Source organism: Hyaena hyaena, unplaced genomic scaffold (assembly GCF_003009895.1).
Source record: "Hyaena hyaena isolate Hyena2069 unplaced genomic scaffold, ASM300989v1 scaffold_183, whole genome shotgun sequence".
Taxonomy (NCBI): Eukaryota; Metazoa; Chordata; class Mammalia; order Carnivora; family Hyaenidae; genus Hyaena; species Hyaena hyaena.
In genome coordinates, this window is record NW_024080815.1 from 1248329 (window position 1) to 1272091 (window position 23763).

Here is a 23763-nt window from a genome sequence, read left to right on the forward strand (position 1 = left end):
TCAATAAATAGTTGATGGATGAACGAACTTCTCACACACGCCCCGCCTACCCAGTTCTGGCTCTCTGTCAGTAACTGGGATGTGCAGTTCATGTCAGCCAGGGTTTATGTCTGCCTTTCCCACCCACTCGGGGGGCGGGGGGGGGGGNACACACGCCCCGCCTACCCAGTTCTGGCTCTCTGTCAGTAACTGGGATGTGCAGTTCATGTCAGCCAGGGTTTATGTCTGCCTTTCCCACCCACTGGGGGGGGGGGGGGGGGGGGGAGCCGGGGTCTGCCAAGGCCACCCGCATCACGGACGTCAGCAGATCTGCATGCTTGGGCGACATCAATTTATGACCCAGTGGGGAGTGGGACAGATCCAACACCAGCAGGAAGCCCACTGTATAGATAAGCTTGGCGGTACATTTGTGGAGAGACAAACAGCACGTGGAAAAGTCAGCTCTTACTTATCAAGGGGTGGGAACCGGGGACAAGGAGACCAGCCCACAGATCATGCTTCAGGCACAGGGCTGGGGGGCCTCAGCCACATGGGACTCCTGCACCATCCAAGAGGAGCCGAGCAAGTGCTCCCCACTTCTTGACGGTGCAGTGCATGTTCCGATCCACAAGTGGGTGGGTGCAGAGGGCCCGTGCCAAGCATGCTAAAGGTACTGAGTCCCCAGAGGGAAACACCCAGGGGACCAGGGGCTAAGCCAGGGGTTAGCAGACTGGAGACTTGATTTCCGCTTCTGAACGCTGCCTCCAGTGTCTCTGGGGCTCTGTGTGCAGATGTCCCAGCGAGGAGGGGCACCGAGAAGCCAGCACTCGGAGGCAGCAGTCAAGGCAGGCTTGCGGTTCCCCGGCGCTCCGAACCTTGTTGAAAACGATAAGCATGGTATCTAAAACTCTACTGTGCCCAGGACTTTCTACTTACACTGTCCTAATCACCTTATATATTTCATCGTTCCCATGGCCCTGGGAGGTCAGGGTCATCATCGCCTCCGCTTTGTGAATGAGCAAGCTGAGGAACAGAAGAAGTGAAGCTGCTTGGTCCAGGCACCCTGAGTATCCCCATTTTTAAGCTAAGAAACGGGCAAAGGAGCATAAGAAAGTCTCTCAGGTGGGTTCATAGGATGAGCAAGCGGTCAAGTTTGGATACAAATAGAGACAATGGGGGTCCACGGCCTGTGTGCTGAACCACATATCTGATATGACAGTAAAGCAGACCTCATAGGTGCAGTCAGGACGAAGGAAGGTGACTTTTCACCGTTTCCCTGCACGGGGCACACCCCGGCCCACTGAATGGAGCTGGGGATCAGGCTGGGTACACAGGGCCTTTGCACAGGCCTATAGGCCTGTGTCTGGGCGGAGCCTCCTGTGCTTCCCTGGGGTGGAAGTTTACAGGCCAGATGGACCTCAAGCTCGTGCAAGCCCAGGAAGGGACCGGGGCGTGTGCCTTGACAGTGAGGGGTTTGGCCGTGGACAGTGCCCGCCTCCTCCAGTGCATCTGGGGGGTTGACAGCCTGGCAGCAAGCTGAGTGATGGGCGGTGAGGCATGGCGCCGTCTCCCTGCTCCGCGGGCCAGCTCTCTGGTTCCAGGGACATGCCACCACACTTCCTCATGTGGTTTTCCAGCTTTACCGGCTCTTGGGACCAGCTGCTTACCAGAACCCAGGCAGGAAGGCCCTGTTACTGGGTTACCACAGGTGAAAACAGTTCATCTCAGAATCACAGGACAGAGTTTTCTGATCCTAAGTGCCACCCACTTGCTAGTATGGGGGGCCTGTGGCAGGGGACGGGCCTCACACCACCTACCCTGCAGGGCAGCCCTAAATGGAGAGATGTAGCCACTTCCATTTCTATCCATGGAGGTTAGAAACCCTGTAGGTTGGGGGGGTGGTCAGACAGGGGCTCTTCCTGGGGATTTCAAGGGGGCACTCCGGGCAGGGAGCTAAATCTTATCTGATCTGACAGGCCCCACCCCGGTCGGCTCTCCTGTATCTGGGTCACACCCAGTTATTCTTGAGTAACAATTACCACCACTCACTAACCTCAGAAATTTGCAGAAAGGAAAAGGAAAGAGATATCCTGCTCTCCCTGCCTGCTCTGAAAAAAAAAAAAAAATAATAATAATAATACAAATGCCTCTGAGAAACATTCCATTCCTCCCGCTCCTTCCTTTCCAGGTTGAGCCAGTGCTCTGAGGAATGCCAGCACCCCACCACCACAGGGTCTGGATTTTCAGGGACAGTTTCATTTGTAAACATTATGCCCCTTGGCCTTGTGAGTCCACTTGTATTGGAGCCCTGGTCTGATGTTCTAAGTACAAACCCTCAAGGCTGTGCCTCCTGCTTCTGGGGGCTGGTCGGATGCTGCGGTCTCTCCCCACCTGGGCATGAGCGCCCTGAAGTCGGGGCATGCGTGCCGGCCCCCACCCAGCCCCCAGTGGCAGGACAGCACAGGACCCTTTCTCTGCAGATGTCGAAGTGCCTGATCAATAGCGCCAACTCTGTCCCACCTCTGCCGGTGGCTGTACCTCCCATATTGGGAAGAGCAACAGTAATCATAGTGTTCACAACAGCGATAATAAAAATCAGAGCCCGCACCTGCTGCCTGCTTACAATGTGCAAGAATGGTGCTGAGCCCTTTGTAGGAAATGCATCTTGTTTCATGCCTACGGAAGCCCTGAGTTAGGCATATTCCATCACCATCTGGCACTGGAAAAAATGGGATTGGGAAGCTTATAGGACTTGACCAGGGTTGTAGGACTAGAGCAGGGGCTGACCTGGGACCCCAGAGTCCATGCTTGAAATCATAAGCCTATATATTACCTCTTTCAGGGATCCTGGGGGTGCTCAGTGGTCCATTATTATGTCCCCTCCTCCACCAGAGCATGTAAGAACCGCTGAGCGCCCCGGGGGGACCGCAGAGGATGTTAAGAGAAGGCTGGTGTTCCCAAACCTCAGAGACCCGCTGGCTGGGGCCAGAGAAACAGTTAAACAGAGATCATGAATGCTGGATTGTCTGGGGATTACCTGTGAAGACTGCAGAAACTTGCTGGAGGGACAGACTGGTGACTTTCACAAGAGAAGTCCCTCTGGGAGACAGCCCACGAGTGGCCAGCCGAGGCTGAGGATGTGGAGACTGGAGAAATGGCACACGGAGGTCTGGGCCAGAGAGTGCGGGGGTTTGGAGGGAGTGGGAAGTCCTGCTTCCACCTTTGTTTCCCTACCCCCTCTACCTCCCTCCCTCCAAAGGAGCAGAAAGGAAGGGCCTTCCAACGTCAGATCACTCACTCCCAGCTCACAACCCCGAAAGTCTTCCCATAGCACCCAGAGTTCAAAGTCAGACCTTATCATGGCCTTGAGGCCCTGTATGACCTTGCCCTCCAAATTCTCCTGTCTTCTGCTCCTGCCACACTTCTTCCCTCTGCGCTCCAGCCACAATGGCCTCACTATGAACACACGGGGCCTTTTTCATTGGCTTTGCCCCCTGTCTGGAACATTCTTCCTTAAAAAAAATTATATATAAAACATATAAAGTAACAAAAGTATTTTTCCTAGTATAAAAAAAGGAAATCTGTTGCAGAAAATATGTAGGCCTAGTTTTATTTTTCTTCATATTACATCCAGCTTCCAAACAGCATTTAAATTTTTCATTTTTGTTTTTGAGAGAGAGGCAGAGTGTGAGCGGGGAAGGGGCAGAAAGAGAAAGGGAGACACAGAATCTGAAGCAGGCTCCATGCTCTGAATTGTCAGCACAGAGACCGACGCGGGGCTCAAACTCACAAACTGTGAGATCATGAACCTGAGCCAAAGTCGGATGCTTAACAGATTGAGCCACCCAGGAGCTCCTCAAACAGCACTGTAAACGGTAAATTTTTCCATATGTACGCATATATGTTTCTCTTGTGGGCTCTTTTTTTTTTTTTTCTGTTTGTAATCTCATAGCTTTATAGTATTTTCTTTACAACATTTTCCCAAAGGTTTTCAAATACACAGAAAAGCTGAAGGAATTTTAGTCAACAAGCAAGCACTAAGTACCTAGAGTCCATAATTACATTTTACTCTCCGTACTTTATCACACATTTATTCATCCATCCGAACCTCTACCCACTCATCAGTTTACCTTATTTTTTTTGGTGCATTCCAACTCAATTGCAGAATCAGTATGCTTCCTCCCAAAGACCTGAGGATGAATATCACTGACCGGAGCTCGCCATGTGTTCAAACCCCTTTTGTTTTTTAAGACACAGTTCACAGACCATGAAATGCACCTCTCTTAAATATATTCATTTGATGTGACAAAGTACACTATTTTTGCTCCTTGTAGCCTATCAGTCTTCTCTCCCTCCCTGGTCTTTCGTCTAGTCAACCCCGGGCATTTTTGCCCCTGGGATCTGGTGCTGTCATCGTGGTGTGTGTGGTTATCAGCCACGAAGTTTCTAGTCAAGGTGCAGGGTCTGGGGCCAAGCAGCCAGCTCTCTTGGCTCCCTCTTCTCCCCCACAAGAACAGAAGTCTCAGGCCTTTCCAAGAGCCCCAAAAAGGGTGTGGACATTTCTTGCAGAAGAACAGGGGAAGGAGCCTTCTACAATGGGCTGAGGCCAGATATATTCAAGAAATCTCAGGCCGGTTATAATCTGTATGTGGGAAAAACATAGAGCTAAGATACACAAGCCAGCCAGCATCCAGATATAGACACGCTAGGTCACTTTTACCACTTTCTCTTTTTGCTAAGGCTCTTAGAACTTGTACGTTCAGCCAGGTAGGGGTCTTCACATTACACGACAATGGCCAGCACTCACAGTCCTTCATTCGGGGCCACCTGTACCTGTCTTGCCACTGTCACAGCTGTAGGAAGAGGCAGAGCCAGGACTTGAACCCGGAGACCATCCTTTGGTCGCTGGGCCACAGAGACCAATGCAGGTGACGGGGAGAGCAGGTTAGGAATCCACAACAGCCTTCCCTTGCTGCGGTTCTCAGAGAATTTTAATTTATGATCTCCACAGAAACAGGGTCATGTCTGGCTTGCCTTGTGTCCCAAGCCACTACCCTGGGGCATGGGGCTAGTGCTCGGTGAGGATTAGAAAAAAGAGAGGTGAGCACACGTAGCAGGTGCTGGGTGGACTGGCACCCTATGGGGGCCAAACTGGTACGGTGGCTGTGAGAGGCACTGGCAAGATCCAGTAGGAAAACTAGAGCAATGGCAGGGTGCCGCTTCCAGCCAGGATTTGGGGACGTCTGGAAGGGGCCAACATCGTGGTAATTCAGTCCAACGAGAAAGGCAGAACGCAGTCTGAGAATCCACCAACCTACACTTCCCCAGCCCGGAGAACCCAGCCAGGGCTGTGCCCAGCAGTCATCAGTCTCCCAGGTGACAAACATTTCCACTCAACAGGTGCCATGACTGGGGCCACCTGAGGTTAGGAGAAGCATCGACTTTGTACCTGCCACATGCCAACCTGCAGTTGATGCCTTAAGTACCCAAACTCATTTCCATCGTGAAAGCGGCATTGCTTTTCCCAGGTTACAGTGGAGAAATTGAGACTCAGGCGACATGAATGAATGGAGCTGGCATTTCCTGAACTCCAATTCTGGTTCAAGTACCAGATCTAAGTGCATCTCATGTGTTACCCCATGCAAACCTCACAACCACCCCAAATCAGGAACTCATGGCACAGAACGGCTAAGTGGAGTGCCCAGGGTTGTACACCGTTAGGAAGGAGGAACTGGCATTTGGACCAAACTTCCAGTTCCAAAGCACAAGCTCCTATCCATCATGTCGCACCTGCCTAAGGTCACAGAGCTAACACAACACAGAACCAGGAGTCTCTACTAAGTCCCCATGACTCTGCCATCAGGCTCGCTCTTCTTACATTGTCCTGACACCTTTCCCCCACATGGCAGGGTCTGCTATCCCTTTCTGGCCCATTTTCTCCTCTCTCGTGGGAACTCTGCCTCCTTCACTGGGGCCGCCTCATCCCGTGACCATGCATGGTGACACACAAGGCTGACCCAGTCAGTGGGCAGCAGTCTTGTCCCGGGCTGACCCCTACAGAAAGGCCACCATGGGCACGGTAATGGATCTGCATGAGACAAGGCCGGGCATTCCTTCCACGTTCATCGACTCTTATTGCTCAATGTCAGCAAAGGAGAGACTATTTACCTGAGCCCAGTGGCTATTTCTGCAGCCAGCCCAGAGCTGGGCCAAGGGCCCAGGGAGCCCTTGGGAGCACAAGGCCACTCCTGTCTCTCCACAGTCATATCTGAACCAGCAAACACTCGGCCAAGAGCCCTGGAGTATTCCCCAAGGAGGAGACAGCAGGTAAGGATATGCTACCAGAACATGCTGTTAAGAACAAGCTGGCTTCCTTCATCTTATTTTATAGGGTCTATAGACACACAGGCAGGTGGCTGGATGTATATGGCTTAGGGTCTAAGCAGGACTTAATTCAGACACAAAAACAGGTGAACCCCCCCCACCCCCAGCCCTCAAAGGAACCCCACAAGGAAACAACACACATGGCTGTGAAGTGAGGGGCCCGGACTGGGAGGCAGGAAGGCTGTCTCCCAGCCGTGTGACTCCCAGCACAGCAGCAGAGCACACTCCAGGTGGTTGACCTCAGTCTCCTCCACCATAAACAACACATTAGGGTAGTTCCTACCAACTAGCGTTGTTGCCGAAATGAAGTCGGTAAATAGCAGAACACAGCAAGCATGTGGTAAGCATTCATGAAATGGCAGCAATGACTGATGGCTCTTCTCCTCCCTCCCCTCTTCCTGAGCAGATGTTCTCTGAATGAAAGCAGCAGCATTTCCACCTCTAAGAGCTCACGGGCCAGCTCACCCAGGGACATGGCCGCTGCGATCCCGCCAGTTTGAAGGCTGGGAGCATTTCACATTCCTTGGTGGCAGATACGTTGCCTTTATCAGGGCACTTTAGCATGGTAGATGTGCCCTGCCTGGAGCCTGCACACCCAGAAGGCTGCCAGGCCGCTGGCTCCACACTCGCAAGCTGCCCTGTGCCCCCTCCAAGGCCAGAGGTGTGCATACTGTCCAATCTGTCAGGGGTCAGCACACTTTTTCTTTAGAGGACCAGACTGTAAATATTTTAGACTTTTTGCCAAGTACTGGCTTAGATCATCCCGAGGCTTCCTCCCTTGGCAACCTCTTTATCTTAAGGGGTCCAAGGAGGTATTCAGGAAAGCCCAGCTGCTATTGTCAGTATCTCCTGAATTCCGATGAATGTCCCTTGCCACTCCTGTTGCCTCGACACCTGCCCCAGATCTTTGTACAGAGGCTTCTCGCCATTCAGGTCTCACCTCAAACATCACATTCCTCAGACATATCTTCCCACCCTACCCCTTTTACTGTCACGTTTCCTTGTTTTCACAGGGTGCTTACCACAACCCTAAATCTCTTTTTTATTTGTTAACTAGTTCCCTGTGTCTGTCTCCACGTAGACTGTCAGCTCCATCAAAGCAGGTAACTTGCCTCCCTGATTCACGCTGTATCCCCAGAGGCCGGAATAGTCCCTGACCCAGAAGACCTGCATCACCCAATAAATCAACAAATCAAATCCAATCGTGTGTTTTCCCCAGATCAGGATGCTTTCAGCTACTAACCAAAATATCACGGTCCGCGTTTACTGAGACACCATCTTGGGGGCTACGCACATACTACCTTATTAAACGAGACAGAAAGTAACTTACAGGATAGGAACTCCTTTATCTCTTTGCTGTTTCTGGTGCACGGACGTTAAGGTCCCACTGCTGAAAAATTTATCTGCAAAGAGGCAGATCTAGGTTTCAAGTTACTCACCACCCACTTGCATAATTTTGCAGGGGATTTTATCAATTTCATGGGAACACAGATTATCTGCAGCTGATTAGAAATGCTAGCAAGCAGTGGTGTGCCTTGGGACTTTTCAAAAATTGGAGAAAGATATGATCTAAACTGTGTGTCCTATTAAACAAGCTGTTTCAAAGCATAGGTTTAGGGGAGAAGGACAGAAATGAAGTTGCAAAGAAATATGGGGTTTCTCATCTTTCACCAGAGAAATGGTTAGGGTCAGGTATGGAAAACCACTTTGGGCATCACAAAGCCAGTGAGACAGAACAGCAAATCCTGACATTTCCCAAGGGAAAATCCATTTGGTCATTGTATCTTGACCCATCTCCCAGGATTGGGATACACTACATGCTGAACCCAACCCACTGAAGGTTATATGGGGAAATCCCAAATCCGGATATGTATAAGACACACCCCAGTCTATTTCCAGAGAGACTCCTTCCCCGCTGAAGAGACCTTACACCTTGCGGATACCAGCAGATAACAGCGTCTGACACATGCTTTCTGGGCCATTCTCACCCAATGCAGTTCTGATTCCACATGCAGCGGACACAGAAGAGATGAGCAAGCTTGCCCAGGAGCTCCTGCTAACTTCCAAGTGGGTTACCTGACACTATGAACTGGCTTGTAATTAAAATGTTTTCAAAGCTGGGAGTAGATCACAGTGTCTAGACATCGGGAAACTCCAGCCCTACACCATCCTGCCCGCCCGTGATTACAACCTGCCAAAGAACATGGTGTGTTTTCTTTATCAGAGCATCTTGAAGGGCACGTCTCTGGAAAGCCTCTCCGCACAGCCTACCGGGGGCTGCTTGGGAATTCTTTCTGCCACCAAGAGGAACGCATGCCTGGGCATCTAGGGCTCTGAAAGTGACCATGCCTGGGCCAGTGGAATGGCCGGGTCAGCCCCTCCTAGGCTGACCGACGAAGTCCACATACGGAAGGCAGGACTCCTGGGATCCAGGCATATTACACCATAGCTGTAACCCTGGAGGGGAAGAATTACCGTAACCCTCGAGGCAGAACAAACAGACTGCTTGTCCCAGCGCAAACACAGGTGTGGATGGAAGGGGGGAGGTGATGAGGTAGGCGAGGACAAGGTTCAGCTGTGCTGAACTACTGAAAGGAAAACTTGCAGGGATGAGTGCTGGTGTTATATGGAAACCACCTTGACAATAAACTATTTTAATAAATAAATAAATAAATAAATAAATAAATAAATAAATAAATAAATCCAAAAAAAAAAGGGAAAGGAAAACTAAGGCATTTGGGAAACACTATCCTTTTGTTCTGTGGTTCCTGATCCTACCCATGAGCCAGGGAAAAAGGGTATTTATCATTCATTTGTTCATGCATTCCTTCAAAAAAGCATTAACATGTTTTTTTTTCTAGGCATCATGTTGAGGGCTGGGGAAACAGGGATGGACACGTCACATTTTCTGCCCACAGGTACTCCCACTTTAGCGTAGAAGATTCTAAAGTTTCTCGAATGTTTCTTGAATTGGATGGATTTCACCAAGCACATTAGTAGAGGGACTGGGAAAGAGCAGAGGCAGAAACCTGGAAAGAAGCCACTCTCAGGCTGGGTGAAGACGTCCTGACAGCTGGGAATAGCAACGGTTGTACGAGACACACTCAGCCCATAAAGGTTAAGAGATTTAGTTTCCCAGTTGTTGCGTGTCAGGTACTCATAGAAAAATCTGGAAGGCATGTAGAAATCCCCGTAGTTGATCCACAGAGCCAGCAGAGTAAGAGATTCTGATTTTTAACAGTAACTTCTGTTTAGTGGAAGTCTATGATGTATTACCTACGATGTATGTTGATTGCATCCACTACTAGAAACCTGCCATTTTGCGGATGAGGAAATGGAGGCTCTGAAATGTTAAATAACCTGCTCATAGTTGCAGGTATCTGGTGATGGCCATTATGTGATTTCTATGATGCCCTAGGACCTCTGATCTTGAAGTCATTGCCCATAAGACCACATCACCCAGAGTGACAGTGTCGAATAGAACACAGTTTCTCCGCTTCAGCACTATGGACATTTTGGGCTGGATTATTTGCTGCTGTGGGGGGCTAACCTATGAACTACAGGATGTTTAACAGCATCCCTGGCCTCTACCAACTAGATGCTAATAGCAACCCCGTCTGAGCATGACAATAAAAAATATCTCTATCGCCAAATGTCCCTGGGGGGCAAAATTGCCACCACTTAAGAGCCACTGCAACAGAAATATAATGTGAGCCACATGTGTAATTTTTAATTTTCTAGTAGCCACATTTTTTGGTAAAAACTGAAGAAGAGAATTAATCTTGATAAACTTATTGAACACATCCAAAATGTCATTTCAACATGTAATCAATATAAGAAGTACTGGAGGTGTTATGCAACCTTTTTTTCATACTAAGCCCTTGAAAGCCGGTATGTATTTTATACTTAAAGCCCATCTCAGTTTGGACTTGCCACACTTCAGGTGCCGTAGCCGTGTGGCTAGTGGCTCCCATATTGGACAACAGAGATCTAGAAGGAAAAATGGGGGAGCTCACCCACATTTAAGAATGGGTGGAGGCAGGGACGCCTGGGTAGCTCAGCCAGTTAAGCGTCTGACTTCGGCTCAGGTCATGATCTCACAGTTTGTGAGTTTGAGTCCTGTGCTGGGCTCTGTGCTGACAGCTCGGAGCCTGGAGCCTGCTTTGGATTCTGTGTTTCCATCTCTCGCTGCCCCTCCCCTATTCTCACACACACACACTCTCTCTCTCTCTCTCAAAAATAAACATTTTTTTTTAATATTTTTTTATTTATTTCTAGGAGAGAGAGAGAGACAGCGTGAGCGGGGGAGGGTCAGAGAGAGAGGGAGACACAGACCCTGAAACAGGCTCCAGGCTCTGAGCTGGCGGTCAGCACAGAGCCCGACGCGGGGCACGAACCCACGAACCGCGAGACCATGACCCAAGCGAAAGTCGGACGCTCAACCGACTAAGCCACCCAGGCGCCCCAAAAATAAACATTTTTTAAAAATTAAAAAAAAAAAAAAAAGAATGGGTGGAGGCAGAGGAGCCCAAGACGATGCTGAAATAAATGGTCAGAGAGTATAATAGACAACTTCTGGGGATGTTCACAGTTCAAGCTTTTCCTTTCCCCTCTTCGAACTGCCTCCTCCTACCAGTAATCTACTTACCCCGTGGGATGGGGTGGGACAAGTGAGGAGTGAAGAAAGGTATCTGGTAAGGAGGGGGGGAGGGGAAACCAGAGGGCAAGCAGGAGCCCAGAGGAGGGGCCCCTGGGAGGCCCACCCATGCACAGAACAGGGAGTTACTGGAGGCTTTCAGGGAGGCACAAGCGGGGCAGACTAGGCAGAGTCGAGGAGTAAGACAGATACAGACGACTCCTCTACACTCGGGAAACGCCCAAAGTCACCTCTGCCAGCAGCGGCTGACACAGGGCTGATTCCGGCCCAAGTAACCACTGATACAAAGCCCCCAAAACCACAGAGTCTTAGTCAACCTAGAAGCAGATCCAGAGAAACCGAGGCCCTTGCCTGGGACCACTCAGCAACAATCAGCACATCTTTGGATGATTCAAATGGTAGAGCTGGGGGCTCGCCACTGTCTGGACTTCATTTGTTCACCCATTTGGCCACTGCTACCCTGACAGGAGCCCCAGTTGCCCCCCTGTGCAGATGGGGACACAGGACCACACCACTGGAAAGGGCCTTGAGGCTTCACTAATTATTTAAAGAAAAAAACTTAACTGAAGCACATAATTCAAGTTAAAACTTAGCCATGGTCCTCCTCCCTTGCATATGAAATCCATTAACTAGTTGATGTTTTATAGGAGGAACAAAAACAGAAAACCTTTTGCAATTAAAAAGAAAAGAGTTCTGGGGCACCTGGGTGGCTCAGTCACTTAAGTTTCCAACTTCGGCTCAGGTCATGATCTCTTGGTGTGTGAGTTCGAGCCCCGCGTTGGGCTCTGTGCTGACAGCTCAGAGCCTGGAGCCTGCATCAGATTCTGTGTCTCCCTCTCTCTCTGCCTCTCCCTCTGCTTATACTCTGTCTGTCTGTCTGTCTCTCTCTCTCTCAAAAATAAATAATAAATATTAAAAAAAAATTTTTTAAGAAAACAGCTCTGTATATGGAAGAAGGAAAAAGGCAGAGGAAAGGCGGGGGGCAGGGGGAGGACAGAGGATGACAAACAGAAAGGGACAAGGGGAAAGGCCGATCCCTGCAGGGGGAGAGAGCAGAGAGGGGCGGGCCAGAGCTCACGGAGGCAGGAGGACCAGCACCGGGCCTCAGGCGGGGAGCAGAACGGTGCTGTCTACCCCAGCTCTGCCGAGACTGGGTCACTGCTCTCTCATACTCTCTGGGGAAAAACACAACTTACCACTCAGAGGCCCTACTGATGAGAAGCAGTGTGGTGGTGGCCAGGGGCCCCGTCACAGATCCCTGAGAACTCAGTTTGGCTGCCCAGGGGTCCTTGGGGCCTGCTTGTCTCCTGCCAGCCTCCAGGAAGAGGCACATCCCACCGTCTGAGCGGGTAGTTCCAGAAGAGCATCTCCTCTTAGCTGATGTCTGGCTTCTAACGGCCGGGCTGGGCACCCCTGAACTGCCCACCTCTCTCAGGGTCAACTCCACCCCTGCTCCCCATACTCCCATCAGGCCCCTGAACCAGGGAGAGGCATGTTCCCTCGCACCCTCCTCCCCTAATAGAACCTGTCATCCCCATTGTGCCGATGTGGAAAGTTGAGGCCCAGAGACTGAAAGCCAACCTGTGTTGTTTCCACTATAGACTGTGCATGTTATTAATGGCCTTAAAGGGGAAGGTTACATACGGTTTTTACACACACACACACACACACACACACATACACACACACAGAATACATGTGAAAAGGGCTCTATATATTATAAAGTTTTATAAACGACAGTTATTGAGTTGACTCTTAATGGAGCATATCATCCTCTTGACAAACATACGGCTCTCTTTCCAAGGGACTAGGGGTGGCTTACAGAGTTCCTTCTAGTATGTTACTCAACTAAAGCCAGAAAAAAAAAAAGCCGTGTCTAACCTCCGCTTCATCCCTGCGTGGGCAAGGTCTTGTTTGTTTTTCAAAACCCACTTTTTAAGCACTTGGAGAGCTCTCTGTTGCTTCCCACAGTTGCCAGCAGAAATGCAGGCTCCGATTAATCCCAGAAGGGATAGCCTCCCCTGCAGCTGGCTCCAGCGTTGCCATCTCCCCAAGTAAGGAAGAAAGAAACCCAACGAATGCCAGGAACCAAGCCCCCCACGCCCCCCCCTCCCCCCCAGAGCAACTCCAAGTACCTTCTAGGTGCTCCTTTGCGAAGCGCCTATTATGCGCCAGGGAGGCATACGTTCCACGTGGAAGGAGGTGTAGGATTTCAGAGTCTCCAGCCATAGTTTGGAAACACAATTGCAGGTGGGGGCTGGGGCAAACTGTGAAGCACTTTAGGGGAAGGGTGCCAGGGTCTAGGGTGTCACCCCGGTTTCCTCCAGGCCTCTAGAGGTTCCTGAATGTCTCCTTTTTCACACCCTGTATAGAAGCCTGGATATTCCCGCTACCTCCCTCCCAGAGAGCCTCGCAGCACAGCGCAGTCTAAGAGCATGAACAGCGAGAATGGAGCTGAACTAAGAGCGGAAGTCCTCTTCCATTCCAGGAGCCAGCCAGGGCTCCCCCAGCCTCAGACTGCTCGTCCATGAAATGGTACCAGAAACATCTACCCACATCACAGGGCCGTTAAGAGGCTCAGATTCCAGCCGTGGCCAACACAGCAGGGGGCAGCTCAGAGCTGGCCAGGTTCCGTCATCCTGCTGGAAGCAGGAGAGGCTTAAACAAGGAAGGATGCGGACAAGGCAGGTCTTCTGTACGGGCGAGGGCTCTAGAATTGGCAAAATGTGGAATGTTTCTGGAATATTCCCTCCAGCACCAAATAATGGTTTTATTCTAGCAGTGACCATTTACTAAGAGTTCACTGCTTTCTCTTCAGCATCTAGAACACTGACATTATGACCCTAAGTAGATGTGTGTGTGTGTGTGTGTGTGTGCGCGCGCGCGCGCGTGCGCGTGCATGCGTGCACAAGCGCATGTGTGTTGAATGAAAGTTAATTATTGCTCGAGGTCCTTTATAAACACCTCATGAAAGAGGAGGAATCTTGGGGGAGACAGGTGAGGAATCCCTCTCTGACCATTGACCTTTCTTATAACTTTCTAGACCACATGAAACCTTGCTTCCTCTCCTCCTGCATTGTACGCGTGTAAGGCAGAGAGATTGAAAAGGCCCCGCTGACTGGGCAGATTCTGGGCACCTAGAGGCTTAGCAATTGGGGTAGCCTTGTCAGCCCCTTGGGCTTAACAGAGAAATTAAAAACCATAGGACCCAGTATGCACTGGTTACCACTGCTGCTACTGACCCCCAAATTAAGCTCCACCCAACCTTCTCCGAACAGCCTGAAGTAAGGGATCCCTAAAGCCGTTCCCTGAAGCTCATTCTTGCGTCAGTAAAAATATGGAAAAAGCCTAGGGGTGGGCTTGGTTTAAAATGATGTCTATCTAGAATCTCTCTCGGAGAGCCTAGACAATTTCATCATGAAGCCCAAGTGTCATTTTCTGGGACAGACAGGACAGGACATTCAGGAGTTTCGTGTTGTGTGGAGAGACTGGAGACCGGCCCTTTCTCCAGTTTACCTCTCGTGGGCTGGAACTGCAGAGCACCACTGAGCTCCAGCTCCACAGCCCCCATGGGCAGGTACATGGGGATGGCCCGCCTGGCGGGTGCAGGGGTATGGCCTGTATTCCGAGGTACAGAGAGGTTAAGCAACATGCTGAAGGTCACACAGCCCTGATAGTCCCAGCCAGCATCCCACTGAGGATATTGAAGATCGAAGGCATGCCACCAGCCCCTTTCGGCTCAACTCAGTTTCAGAAACCTTTGCTTCCTCACACTCCATTCTCCCGCAGGCCTGGGTGGAGCAGGTGTAGTTAGATTCCGGGCTCTGAGCTGGAGTGGAGGCTCTGTGTTTGGGCTGGAGCAGGGAGGAGGGCGTGTGGGGTATGGACAGTGATCCTCCCCTGTTGTATGCCAAACGGATGCCCATCAGGCCGACAGCAATCATTTTAACAAATAGCACGACGTTCAACCCGGCACACCAGGCACTTTCACCCCGTCTGAAAACGGAGTTGAAACGGAGTATGCTTCTAAGGCCCAGGAGAGTTAAACAACAGAACACAAAACCATAACACACATCATCTGAACTCAGTGACCACAAAGGCTTGTTTGATTCAGTGCTTAATGAGGACAAACAAAAAAAGAGCAGGATATGGAGTCATGATGGCATCTGGCCACGTTTCCCCCCACCCACCCCAGCTTCCTGTATAATGAAGCATTCTGTCACTTTAGCACCTTCTCACCAAGATAACAATAGGCTACGTTTTTGAACGGAGGCTTGAAGCTACAGATGGAGAAGCAGGGAGAGGTGCCGTGGCTCCGCGGGGCCACCGAGGACACTGATTAATGGGTTTCCCAGGTCCGCTATCAGCTGTTCCAGACTCTTAAGTGTCGGCGCTGTGCTCAGAACGTGGTACGCCCAAGGCCCTATCGTGAGTGCTCCAGGGAGTTCAGCCTACACATTCCCAACCCATGAGGCAGCCTGGGGGGGAGCCAGAGAACACCAAGGTAGACAGAGGAAGGGCCAGAAAAGGTCCGAGGGGCTGTGGTTCTCACCACTGCTCCGGGAAAGGAGGCTGGCATTCCCCTGGGGCATCAGGACACCAGCTCCGGCTGGAACAGCAGCGGACCACCTGGTCTGGCCTGAATTAAAAGAAAGATGCAGGATCACAGCCCATGTAGAAGATGCCGTGAAGAGGCCATCTGCTAGAGCCTTGCAGGTCGCACAAGAGGAGACAGAACAGAGTAGGGAGGAAGGGAAAGAGGAGTCTGTATTTTTGAGGACTTCCTCTGTGCTAGCAAGGATACTCAGTGTGCATGCTAAAGCTGGTAAGGTATGTTTTAACACTGCTGTTTTACAGAAGAGGAAGGTGGGACTCACGCCACCGATGTGGTTAGTGAAAGAGCTGAGATTTGACCCGGGTGGCTCCCAGGCTCCTCCTAGCATGCCCAGCTGCCCTGCACAGGGAGGCCCCACACAGCTCCTGACCCCTAGTTCCTGGTCAGCAGACCAGGTGTGTCCTTAACCTGGTATACGCCATGGGTCACTCTGGCAACCCGGTGAAGCCTACAGACACCTTCTTTTTTTTTTTTTTTTAATGTTTTTATTTATTTCTAGGAGAGAGAGAGAGAGAGAGAGACAGCGTGAGCAGGGGAGGGTCAGAGAGAGAGGGAGTCACAGACTCTGAAACAGGCTCCAGGCTCTGAGCAGGCAGTCAGCACAGAGACCGACGTGGGGCTCGAACCCACGAACCGCGAGATCATGACCTAAGCGAAAGTCAGACGCTTAACTGACTAAGCCACCCAGGTGCCCCACAGACACCTTCTTAAAATGCTATCTTTAAATGCGCAAAACAAAATGTTAACACATGTAACATTTCTACTAATATATTAAATAAGAAGGTCTGGCTGCAGGTCTAACACCTTACATGATTTCCAAATAGTCATAAGCATAAACCAGAGACTGAGGAACTTGCAACAAATATGAGGACAAATGGAACCATCTGTGGTTTCTGCTGGTGATAAAGGCAAAGGCACTTTTTTTTCTTTTTCTAACATTTATTCAGTTTTGAGAGACAGAGCATGAGCAGGGTAGAGGCAGAGAGAGAGGGAGACACAGAATCTGAAGCAGGCTCCAGGCTCTGAGCTAGCTGTCAGCACAGAGCCCAACACGGGGCTCGAACCCACGAACTGCGAGATCATGACCTGAGCCAAAGTCAGACACTTAACCAACTGAGCCACCCAGGTGCCCCCAGATACTCCCAATGGGTGTGCTGCCCACATTCATGATTGGGGATGATGCTACAGTTGAGTTTAGAAGTGAGTGAAAATTTTAAAAATTCCCCCCACCCTACTCCAGAGATTCCTGAAGGTTAAAAAAAAAACCCAAAAAACAAAAAACCGGGGCACCTGGGTGGCTCAGTCTGTTAAGTGTCCAACTTCAACTCAGGCCATGATCTCATGGTCTGTGAGTTCGAGCCCCGTGTCAGGCTCTGTGCTGACAGCCTGGAACCCGGAGCCTGCTTTGGATTCTGTGTCTCCCTCTCTCTCTCTCTGCCCCTCCCCTGCACATGCTCTGTCTCTGACTCAAAAACAAAGAAACACTAAAAATTTTTTTTAAAAACTCATAATAGGTGGCAAATAAGTGCATGAAAAGATGCTCCCCACCATGTGTCATTGGGAAATGCAAATTTAAAAGCAATAATGAGATCCTGCTACATGGCTATCAGAGTGGCCAAAACCCAATCACCGACAACACCAGGCGCTGGTGAGGATGTGGGTGAACCAGAAGGCTGTAGGGACACAGACCGGTACAGCCACTTTGGATGACAGTGCCAGCTTCTTACAAAACTAAACACACCCTTACCCTGCGACCCAGCCATCGGTTCCTTAGTATTTGCCTGACAAAGTTGAAAACTTATGTCCATAGACAGACCTGCATGACAATGTTTATAGCGGCTTTAGTCATATGTCCATTCCATAGGTGAATGGATGCAATTGTGCTACATTCGGACAACGGATTATTATGCAGCCCTAAAGAGAAAGGAGCTGCCACGCCATGAAAAAACACGAAGGAAACTTAAATGCATATTGTTGAGTGAAAAGAACCAGTCCGAAAAGGCTACCAACTATGTGGTTCCAACAATGCGACATATTGGAAAAGAATGCCAAACAACTATGAAGGCCGTAAGAAAAGGGTGGTCACTGGCTGGGAAGGCGGGAAGAGGGATAGGCAGGCAGAGCACAGAGGACATTCAGGATATGAAAACACTCGGTCTGATAGCATAATGAGAGACATAGGACATTATGCATTTGTTTAAACCCATAGAATGAACACCACCAAGAGTGAACCCGAAGGTAAATGTGGGCTTTGGGTGACACTGTGAGTTCATCAGTTGTGATAAATATACCACTCTGGGGCAGGAGGTTGATAATGGGGGGGGGGGGGGCTGTGCCCATGTAGGGGTAGGGGGTATATAAGAAATCTCTATACCTTCCCCTCAATTTTGCTGAACCTAAAACTGCTATGAAAAAAAAATAAAGGAAAAACAACCCCCAAACCCCAAAACTCACAGGCCAGAGCAGCACCCCCATGAATCCCCAGCATGGGGGACACTTGTAAACCTTTCCCTCAAACCTGCAGGGGAAAATAAGAAGCTACCACTTACTGAATGCTTACAACATTATGGGCTCTCATCTAAGCAGATGCATTTTCTACTTCTAAGAGCTCCTTCAATGGGGGCAATATTACCTTCAGCTTGCAGATCAGAAAACTTGGGTTCAAAGTTGAATCCTAAAACAAGTTGGATAGATCCACCTACTACATGTTTTAAATATTGAATTATTGCATCAGAGAGATTGCAAAGCGAGCTAAGAACTCTTTTACTTGAAACTTATTTTCAAATTTGTGCAAGTAAAATGAAATAAATTAGATGCTGAAGTTGATACGAGGCTACAAATGCCACCTTTAACCCCACATCTCATCCGTCCTAAGAGTTTCATGTACCAGGACATCGACGGAGAACATCTAATAAGCAGACACTCAGAGGCAAAGTTCTAAAATCATAAATCCATAAATACAAAGTAACGCTGTTGTCCACCTTCAATATTTCAGACAGAATTTCTTTGGAAAATAAAGTGAGAATGATGCCTGGGCCCCCCCTCCCCACCCTATCTTTGACACTCAGTACTAAGTGCTAAAGAAACAGTGTGGTTGGAGGCAATGGATTTCGTATTTCTGACAGTCAGTGCCTACAGTGAGGTCCTTACACAAAGGTCAATTAACGGGGCACCGCAGTCCAAGACCCCTGGTGTTGAACGTTCTTGCATTCTTCCACTTATCCTCATGAAATTCCAGGCAAGCCCTTTAATCTGACTAAGCTCCGTTTCCCCATCTATACAGTAGGGATGATAACACCAGCCCTTTTTTACCTCACCGAGTTAGTATGAGAATCAAGTGAGATGCTAAAGGCGAAACTGCTTCATGGGCAGAAAAGCCTCATGCCGCCATGATACCTCACTAACTCCTAATAAAGGATAAATCATTTGGGGCGCCTGGGTGGCTTAGTCAGTTAAGCGTCCGACTTTTGCTTAGGTCATGATCTCGCAGTTTGTGGGTTCGAGCCCCGCGTCGGGCTCTGTGCTGACTGCCAGCTCAGAGCCTGGAGCCTGTTTCAGAGTCTGTGTCTCCCTCTCTCTCTCTCTGACCCTCCCCTGCTCATGCTGTCTCTCTCTCTCTCTCTCCTAGAAATAAATAAAAATATTAAAAAAAAAAAAAAAAAGGATAAATCATTCAGTACGGTCAGGAGCCCTGGAGTAAATCTGAGAGGGGAGAACACAAAAGGCTCCGGCAGCACTAGCAGGGATCATAAATCCACACCACCCACACCTGTCACTGAGTTCAGCAGCAGCGACACAAAGGCCAATGATCTGCTTTTTATGGCCACCCTTCCTGCCAAGAAAGCAAGAAAACACTGGACGAATTTAAACCTGGTGAGGATCAGGTTTATAGTTCCTTGCAAGGGAGCACCCCCTGCATTCTCCCCTCCCGAGGGCCAGGGCTCATGGACTTCACCCGGGAGCCTCTCTCTAGGGAAGAGAGTTTCAAGGAGATGGTGACCCTGCAGCATCCCAAGATCTACAAGGTGCCGAGTAGGCAAGGATTCAACAGTCGTCACGGTCTGCAGGGCCCCCAGTGACCCTGAAAAAAAATCACCTCCACTGGCGCGGTGGGAAGGAAGCTAGAACAAGAAAGAGGGAGGGGAAGCCATGGGAGCAAGGGGTACGGAGATCATCTTCCCCAAGAACTCGGCCGAGAAGAGAAGAAACAGATCTGATGCCATCCGATCACGAGAAGGGGTGGCTGCATAAAGGAAGGGAGCAGAAGGCTGGAGAGGGAGCCGGAGGAAGGGAGCGAGTTAGAACACCGGCTAGCCTCCATGACGCTCAGCACAGAGTTATCCTGAGTGGTCCGGAGACCGCCTGCCTACCCTGCTACCTTCTCCGCCAGGGTGAGATCAGGGCAGACCTCCCGGAGGGGGCAGGGGGGTGAGCCTGCAGTCAGGGCACAGAGCAGCTGCCGAAGGTGACTACGGAGACAGAGCACGGGCACCAGGATGGGCAAGGGGAGGCGAGGCTGACGGCAGGGCAGGGGAGGGAGCTGCTGACGGAGGCCAGGGGCCTGGGCGGGCAGCACTTCCGGTGAGGGCGGCCTGGTGACGGCAGTGGCAGCCCTAAGGCTGGAGAGGAGCATTTCAGAGGAGTTTAGGTGGAGCAGCTCTGGGTGCAGGGAAGGGGTGGCTGAGGCCGACGTGGCAGGGGGCAGCTGCTGGAGCCGCAAAGGCGGAGGCTTCGGGGTGGGGGGGTGGACACGGGCCCCTGGCCAGAGCCGGAGGGGGAGAGGGCAGGGAGCCAGGGGCGCGGCTAGGATGGGGCATGTGGGAAGGGAGTTCTGGAGCACCAGGCTGGCGAGGTAGGAGCCGGCGGATCAGTCAGGCACCCGGCCAAGCTGCGGGTGGGAGCCTATGACGGGCACTGGGGAGCCACAGATTTGAGCAAACCACAGTCCCATCCTTGCCTCTGAAGGATGGCCCCACGGGGGTGGGTCGCGGGGCTGGACAGGGGGAAAGGCAAAAGGGAGTCCAGAGACTGGTGCCCAATCACCTGGCTAAGAGGTCACCGCCGCCAGCAAAGCGGGGAAGGCGGGAACGGAGAGAAGTGAGGGCATGACTGGAATTGTAAAGTGGACGCAGAGCACGACTCGGAGCTGACGAGAGCAAGTGAAGAAACGGGAAGAGAATCAGGTGTCAGAAAGAAGTTGGTGAACGGGCTTAAAGGGGCCCAAGGGGCATCCTAAAGACATCTGTAAGTGGGGTCACGGGGCTCAAGAAGGTAGGGACTGTAGACAGTCATCTTCGTGGGGAGTGACAGTTGGGTGTAGCAAAGGCTTTCCCTGAGACAGGACCCCCAGCAGAAGCAAAGGAGTCAGACGCAAGCCCTTGGAGGACACCAAGTATGTGCTATGGAAAGGGAGAAAGAGAATGAAGACAACTTGTAAAGATGAATCTAGAAAGTCGCGTCGCAAATGCAACAGGAGCCTTTCAAGGAGGGGGTAATTAACCACATAACCTTCACCTCAGCCCTGTAAGATAATAAGTTGTTATTCCCATTTCACAGATAAAGAAACAGAGGCAACATCATAGTACTATGTACATAGTAGCCAAAGAGAGTTCTCATAATGAAAGCAAACATTGGTACAACAGACTATATGGAAGGCCCTTCAATGTTCTGCCTACTCATCAGCACCCCAACCTCCCTTGTACCACTGTCCCCTTTGCTCACCCCATCCCTGTCTTGGCTGCCTGGCTGCTGCTTCCAAATGACCAAGAGCTTTCCCACCTCAGGACCTTTGCACTTGCTGTCCTCTCTGAAGCACCAGCTCTTTGCCTGATTCCTTCTCACCTGGAGACTTCGGCTTAAATGCCACCTCCTTGTCACCCTGCCTAGAATCAACTCCTCTTCCCCAGGTCTATCACAACACCCACAGCACAATGTCCTTCTTGGGATGACATGATAAAATTATCTTTGTGTGCTTCCGTTCTCTCCTAACTGGACAGAAAGCCCTGCGAGTGTAGGGGCCTTCTGTGTCCTCACCCTTCTCTCTGAGACCCAACATAGAGAGCCGGCACTTAGCAGTCCCTCAAGGAGGGAGTAAAGGAGTAAATTAATGAGCATATTTCTTCTTAAACAGTGTTCAGTTCTGAGGACATTCAGGAGGACTCTTTCTTTCCAAGACTGTAAATCAGAATGGCCAGGCCTGCCCAAACCCGGGCAGCGAGGCTGGTTTTAACCTTTCCCTAATCTGTTGCGTCTTTCCCTCCAAGACACAGCAAGTTCAGGATGCAATGAATTCCTTATGCCTGAGACAGCTGCTACTCACAGCTGGACGTTCCCTTCCAGCATCACTCAGATTCCACAGTCCCTTCCGTGATGGAGTTTCATGGGATGCTCTGCTTCAAAGCCTTCCACAGCTTTGTGTCTCAGAGTAAAAGACAAAGTCCTCCCAGTGGCCTCACGGTCCCCACGGTCTGGGTCCACTTCCTGGACCCCACCTGCGGCCATCCAACCTCATCAGTCTTCTTGCTGTTTCCAGAAATACCCAGCACCTTTGCTTGTGGGCACCTCCGCGTCTACTGCTGTTCCCTGTTGTCTAGAACTCTCTTCCCTCTGAGAACCATATGCTCATGTTCTCGCTTTCTTTAGTTCTTGGCTCAATCGTTACTGTCACACAGAAGCCTTCCCAGCATGTCCTTATGTAAAGCAGCAACCCACCTCTGCTCTGGACACACGCATCCCCCTCACCCTGCTTTCTCTTCTCTATATTTTCTCCCTAGGACTTAGCACTGGCACACGCACACACGCTCTGCCTCTTACTGAGAAGACCATGAACTACAAGAGGGCAAGAATTTTTTCTGTTCCCTTTCCTGAGGTGTCCCCGGTGCCTGGCATGTAGTAGACGCTTGAAATGATTTCTTTAATGAAATAACAATTGTGGGGAATTTAACTCAGGGATGGCAATTTAAAATAAACACAAGCAGGGGTGCCTGGGTGGTTCAGTCGGTTAAGCAGCCGACTTCGGCTCAGGGCATTATCTCGCGGTTCCTGAGTTCAAGCCCCGCATCGGGCTCTGTGCTGACAGTTCAGAACCTGGCGTCTGCTTCAGATTCTGTGTCTCCCTCTCTCTCTCTGACCCTCCCCTGCTCACGCTCTGTCTCTCAAAAATAAATAAACGCTAAACAATTTTTAAAAGAAAAGAAACGCAAGCAAGTGGAAACAGTTTGGCTGTTACTCAAAACTTGAACCCCGAATTACTACCTGGCTCAAGAGTTCTGCTCCTCAGTAGATGCCGCAGAGAAATGCAAACAGGAGCCTGAATGGATACCTGTTCACCACGGCTCAAAGCGGCATTATTCACAGGAGCCAAAAAGAGGAGCAACACATAGTGTCCATGGCTGGACAAATGGGTGAACAGACAGTGGTAAAAATACATACGACATGGAATTATTCAGTCTTCAGGAGGAAGGAAATTGACATGTTACAACATAAGGGAAACTTGAGGACGTTATGCGACATGAAACAAGCCAGTCACAGAAGGACAAACACCGTATGATCCCACTCATTTAGGCACCTGGAGTGGTCAGATTTATAAACGGAGAAAGGAGAAAGGTGATTGCCAGGGGCTGGGGGAGGGGAGAGTGGGGAGTTAATGTTTACTGAGTAGAGTCTGGGGTGTTTCAGGTCGGATGATGATTTAAAAAAAAGGCTTGAGCCAGATGGTGCGAAGATTGCATAACAATGTAAATACACTTGATGCCTCTGAACTGTTCACTCAAAATGGCTACAAGGGTAAATGTTATGTATATTTCATCATAATAAAAATTAAAAAAAAAAAACTCTCATACTGAATTCAATCACTGGAAAACTTTTAAAGTATATGTGGAATAACTTGGGTATGTGAGTCTCCTTTCTCTACTTAAAATGTATGGAATCTAAATACAGATTAGGTCTTTTTTAATTAAAATTAAGTCTCCTAATTGAAATGTGGTATAAGAGTTAAATATATTTTGGAAGCTTGGTAAAGTGTAAAATATTTCACTCATAATGTTTACAGCAATTACAGGTTGAAATGGTCATATTTTTGATACATTGGGTTAAATAAAATGTATTATTAAGGTTGGAAAAAAAGAGG

At 50.0% G+C, this 23763-nt stretch overlaps 1 protein-coding gene across 6 annotated transcripts in view; it reads right to left on the reverse strand.

The window, feature by feature from the left end:
- MICAL2 (microtubule associated monooxygenase, calponin and LIM domain containing 2) overlaps nucleotides 1-23763 on the reverse strand; it is a 141612-nt gene that overhangs the window by 61173 nt on the left and 56676 nt on the right. The window lies entirely within an intron of this gene.